The sequence below is a fragment of the Drosophila willistoni genome, unplaced genomic scaffold (genome assembly GCF_018902025.1).
Source record: "Drosophila willistoni isolate 14030-0811.24 unplaced genomic scaffold, UCI_dwil_1.1 Seg619, whole genome shotgun sequence".
Classification (NCBI taxonomy): domain Eukaryota; kingdom Metazoa; phylum Arthropoda; class Insecta; order Diptera; family Drosophilidae; genus Drosophila; species Drosophila willistoni.
Window position 1 is genome coordinate 15986 of NW_025814539.1, and position 6218 is coordinate 22203.

A 6218-nucleotide genomic window follows, 5' to 3' on the forward strand; every position below is an offset into this window, starting at 1 on the left:
ATAATCATTACAATAACTACATAATATTACGTTATTCTCTAAAAAGGGGAGGTGTAGTATGTTCATACAACTAATAACTCAACACAATGAGCTCAACTTGTAACACTTTGTTGCAAGTATAAACAATTAAACATATACGCATTAAAATATAATTGTGCACTTGAATATGTTCATATGTATACATTGAAGTATTCACATAAACATATTCAAGTAAACATACAATTAAGCATGAACATATATGTATGTACATTTGTATATGCACATACATATATTCACATAAGCACTGTATGCACAAGCGTAACATGAGCTAGAGCCAGGCCAGCGTGTGACCGCTGACCAAGCACTTTGATGCATGCGCTCCAACAGTATGTATGTATGTATGTACTGACACTCTCCCTCTCTTTTGTAGATGTCGCATAAATCGCAGCATAAGAATATATATGTAAAATTAGCCTAAGCAAAAGAATAATTTGGAATAAAGAAAGCAATCAAAAACTCCAGTCAACCGACACAGACGTGTCTCTGATTATTATTTTTCAACCCAACGGAACCCGGTCGAAGGAGTTTTTTACAGAGCATCAATATTCTAGTATGAGAAATTAACGATTTAAGTCGTTCTTAAAGGAGGCCATTTACCCATAGAGGGTGCCAGGCCCGTATAACGTTAATGATTACTAGATGGTGTTTCCAAAGAGTCGTGTTGCTTGATAGTGCAGCAGTGGGTGGTAAACTCCATCTAAAACTAAATATAACCATGAGACCGATAGTAAACAAGTACCGTGAGGGAAAGTTGAAAAGAACTCTGAATAGAGAGTTAAATAGTACGTGAAACTGCTTAGAGGTTAAGCCCGATGAACCTGAATATTCATTATGGAAAATTCATCATTAGAGTTTTAATATTTTAATAATATTATAATAATAGTGTGCATTTTTTCCATATAAGGACATTGTAGTCTATTAACATAAACCAAATTTATCATAAAATATGACTTATAGTTTATTTAAATTATTTTGCTTGCATTTTAACATAGAATAAATGTCATTAATTTGATAAAGTGTTGATAGATTTATATTAATACACTGCGTTAATTTTTCGGAATTATATAATAGCATGATTATCATTGATTTTCTGTGTTTATTATATGCACTTGTATGATTAACAATGCGAAAGATTCAGGATACCTTCGGGACCCGTCTTGAAACACGGACCAAGGAGTCCGTAACATATGTGCAAGTTATTGGGATATAAACCTAATATCATAATTAACTTGACTAATAATGGGATTAGTTTTTTAACTATGTATAGATAATTAACACAATCCCGGGGCGTTCTATATGGTTATGTATAATGATATTTATATTATTCATACCTCTAACTGGAACGTACCTTGAGCATATATGCTGTGACCCGAAAGATGGTGAACTATACTTGATCAGGTTGAAGTCAGGGGAAACCCTGATGGAAGACCGAAACAGTTTTGACTTGCAAATCGATTATCAGAATTGAGTATAGGGGCGAAAGACCAATCGAACCATCTAGTAGCCAACTTCCTTCCGAAGTCTCTCTCAGGATAGCTGGTGCTTATAAATGTTATATAAAACAATCTTATCTGGTAAAGCGAATGATTAGAGGCCTTAGGGTCGAAACGATCTTAACCTATTCTCAAACTTTAAATGGGTAAGAACCTTAACTTTCTTGATATAAAGTTTAAGGTTATGATATATTGTGCCCAGTGGGCCACTTTTCGTAAGCAGAACTGGCGCTGTGGGATGAACCAAACGTAATGTTACGGTGCCCAAATTAACAACTCATACAGAAACCATGAAAGGCGTTGGTTGCTTAAAACAGCAGGACGGTGATCATGGAAGTCGAAATCCGCTAAGGAGTGTGTAACAACTCACCTGCCGAAGCAACTAGCCCTTAAAATGGATGGCGCTTAAGTTGTATACCTATAAATTACCGCTAAAGTAGATGATTTATATTATTTATAATATAAATTTTAAAACTTTAGTGAGTAGGAAGGTACAATGGTGTGCTTAGAAGTGTTTGGCGTAAGCCTGCATGGAGCCGCCATTGGTACAGATCTTGGTGGTAGTAGCAAATAATCGAATGAGACCTTGGAGGACTGAAGTGGAGAAGGGTTTCGTGTGAACAGTGGTTGATCACGAGTTAGTCGGTCCAAAATTCAAGGCGAAAGCCGAAAATTTTCAAGTTTTAAAAATGTCAAATGAAATAATAAATAATAAAACACTTGAATAATTTTGAACGAAAGGGAATACGGTTCCAATTCCGTAACCTGTTGAGTATCCGTTTGTTATTAAATATGGGCCTCGTGCTCATCCTGGCAACAGGAATGACCATAAAGAAGCCGTCGAGAGGTATCGGAAGAGTTTTTTTTTCTGTTTTATAGCCGTACTACCATGGAAGTCTTTCGCAGAGAGATATGGTAGATGGGCTAGAAGAGCATGACATATACTGTTGTGTCGATATTTTCTCCTCGGACCTTGAAAATTTATGGTGGGGATACGCAAACTTCTCAACAGGCCGTACCAATATCCGCAGCTGGTCTCCAAGGTGAAGAGTCTCTAGTCGATAGAATAATGTAGGTAAGGGAAGTCGGCAAATTAGATCCGTAACTTCGGGATAAGGATTGGCTCTGAAGATTGAGATAGTCGGGCTTGATTGGGAAACAATAACATGGTTTATGTGCTCGTTCTGGGTAAATAGAGTTTCGATCATTTATGAAAGTTATTTGTTCCCCGGATAGTTAGTTACGTAGCCAATTGTGGAACTTTCTTGCTAAAACTTTTCAGAATACTAATTTTTAATTAGTTCTTTTAAATTATAACGATTATCAATTAACAATCAATTCAGAACTGGCACGGACTTGGGAAATCCGACTGTCTAATTAAAACAAAGCATTGTGATGGCCCTAGCGGGTGTTGACACAATGTGATTTCTGCCCAGTGCTCTGAATTTCAAAGTGAAGAAATTCAAGTAAGCGCGGGTCAACGGCGGGAGTAACTATGACTCTCTTCCACATCTTGCAAAAATACTATCGTACGCACGGGAGGCGGGTAGCTAGACACAACAGCGTAGTAAATGCCGTCAAGAATCACATTTATGTGATAGACGTTCAGATTGTGACAGACGGACATTCCTTAGACCAAGCGTCGAAAGGTACGACAGAGCTGACATAAGATCACAAATGCGGCGATTTTTCGGAGTGACAGGTGAAATCGAGTTTCATTCCGTTACACTCAACTGGAGAGGAATCTGGAGCGGTCAGTCGGTAAAACGATTGATTGCAAAAGATCTCCTCATCGCTGAAGATACCAAACTCATCAGCGTCCGAGCAGTAAATGGCGGAGTGATGTCTTTCAAATATTTCATGTATTGTGCTGGGTATACTCGAAGCTAGATGTACTAACCTCTAGTTTCTCTTATACTTTTGCCTGCTACCTTGGTATTCCATCTAAAAAGGTACAAACATCGCATTGTCAAAAAGAGGTGGTTTTAGTACGTAGGCGCTGTGGGACTTCATTGTCCCGATGATGCAGCGAATCGTGCATACGAGATTGTCCAGTAGTTGGGTGCTCGTATCTTTAGAAGATAGCCAAATGCCTCGTCATCTAATTGGTGACGCGCATGAATGGATTAACGAGATTCCTACTGTCCCTATCTACTATCTAGCGAAACCACAGCCAAGGGAACGGTCTTGGAATAATTAGCGGGGAAAGAAGACCCTTTTGAGCTTGACTCTAATCTGGCAGTGTAAGGAGACATAAGAGGTGTAGAATAAGTGGTAGATGTTATTCCTTGTGTTTGATATCGGCAATGAAATACCACTACTCTTATTGTTTCCTTACTTACTTGATTAAATGGAACGTGTACCATTTCCTAGCCATTATACGAATATATTTATTATATCTTATGGTATTGGGTTTTGATGCAAGCTTCTTGATCAAAGTATCACGAGTTTGTTATATAATCGCAAACAAATTCTTTAATGAGAGAGTGTATTTTTAATTTGAAATATTTGGTATAACTTCAATTACTCAGGTATGATCCAATTCAAGGACATTGCCAGGTAGGGAGTTTGACTGGGGCGGTACATCTCTCAAATAATAACGGTGGTGTCCCAAGGCCACCTCAGTTCGGACAGAAACGACACATAGGGCAAAAGGGCAAATGCTGACTTGATCTCGGTGTTCAGTACACACAGGGACACCAAAAGCTCGGCCTATCGATCCTTTTGGTTTAAAGAGTTTTTAACAAGAGGTGTCAGAAAAGTTACCATAGGGATAACTGGCTTGTGGATCCTTCGATGTCGGCTCTTCCTATCATTGTGAAGCAAAATTCACCAAGCGTTGGATTGTTCACCCATGCAAGGGAACGTGAGCTGGGTTTAGACCGTCGTGAGACAGGTTAGTTTTACCCTACTAATGACAAAACGTTGTTGCGACAGCATTCCTGCGTAGTACGAGATACTTGTTCGAACGAACAGTGGTATGACACTACGTCCGTTGGATTATGCCTGAACGCCTCTAACGTCGTATCCGTGCTGGACTGCAATGATAAATAAGGGGTAATTTGCATTGTATGGCTTCTAAACCATTAAAAGTTTATTTTTTAAACGACAATGGATGTGATGCCAATGTTATTTGTAACATAGTAAATTGGGAGGATCTTCGATCACCTGATGCTGCGCTAGTTACTTATTAAACCATTATTTAATACAAACGACAAAGCCTAGAATCAATTGTAAACGACTTTTGTAACAGGCAAGGTGTTGTAAGTGGTTGAGCAGCTGCCATAGTGCGATCCACTGAAGCTTATCCTTTGCTTGATGATTCGATGTTTTTTAAATTGCTGATGTACTTTTATTATATGGGAGAGTATTTCATATAATAATAAGTTCATTTCTATCCTCTTTTTTTAGGTAGCCAAATGTATCGTCATTTCTTTAGTGACGCAATGAATTTACTTTAAGAGATTCCTACTCTTCATATTTTAATGGGTGAAAAAAATGTTATATATATATATAAGTTAAAAGAACGAATACGGCATTTCCAACTGTTATCGTCATGATGTAGCCAAATGAATCGTCATTTATTTAGTGACGCAATATATATACTTCAAGAGATTCCTACTGTCCATATTGAAAGGTGGAAAAATAATGTTATATGTATATAACTTTAATAAATGAAAACGGCGGTGCCAACTGTCTTCATAATGTCCATATTGAAAGGTGGAAAAATAACGTTACATGTATATAACTTAAAAGAACGAAAAAGGCGGTTCCAACTGTGATCGTCATAATGTAGCCAAATGAATCGTCATTTATTTAGTGACGCAATATATACATTTAAAGAGATTCCTACTGTACCTATTAAAAGGTCAAAAGAAAAAAATGTTATATGTATATAACTTTAATAAATCAAAACGGCGGTGCCAACTGTCATCTTCATAATGTAGCCAAATGAATTGTCATTTATTCAGAGACACAATAAATATATTTAAAGAAATTCCTACTGTCCATATTGAAAGGTGGAAAAATAATGTTATATGTATATAACTTAAAAGAACAAAAACGGCGGTTCCAACTGTGATCGTCATAATGTAGCCAAATGAATCGTCATTTATTTAGTGACGCAATATATATTTTTTAAGAGATTCCTACTGTACCTATTTGTACCAGCTTATTTGTATCGTAGTAAAAGGCCTCGATCAATATCGATACATCTAGTATTAAAGTTTCGATTATTTGAATGTATTCTCAGTTTAACAATATACGGCCACACCCGCCAATAAGAACATTGTAAAGGCATACTATTAAGAAAAAATCAAAATAAAGTTTATAAGCGTCTAAAATATAATTCACATAGTGGTCCTTCGAGCTGGATAGCTTAAATAGCAATTATCGATAGAAATACAGTCCATAAACAAAAACAAATCATTTAATCAAAAATGTGGCAGTGGAGCAAATAGCAGCTTGGCCGCATTGATTCGTGGAAATCGCAGACACTACGAGATGTACATTTTGCAATCTACCTGAAATTTGTTACGGAAACATTGATAAAACGACAGCTTCGTACGTTCAAAGGTTTAAATTATAACAATGCTGAAAAGGCAGAACATGAGCAGGCAATCTCAAAGGAGCTAGGCGCAAACGCTTTATTGCGCGTCTGTGAGTTTCTTGACATCGGCGTCGGTG

At 37.2% G+C, this 6218-nt stretch overlaps 1 pseudogene; it reads left to right on the plus strand.

Moving 5' to 3' along the window:
- Window positions 1–424: 424 nt before the first annotated feature.
- Window positions 425–4859, plus strand: LOC124461747 (annotated as a pseudogene).
- The last annotated feature ends 1359 nt before the right edge of the window (window positions 4860–6218 follow it).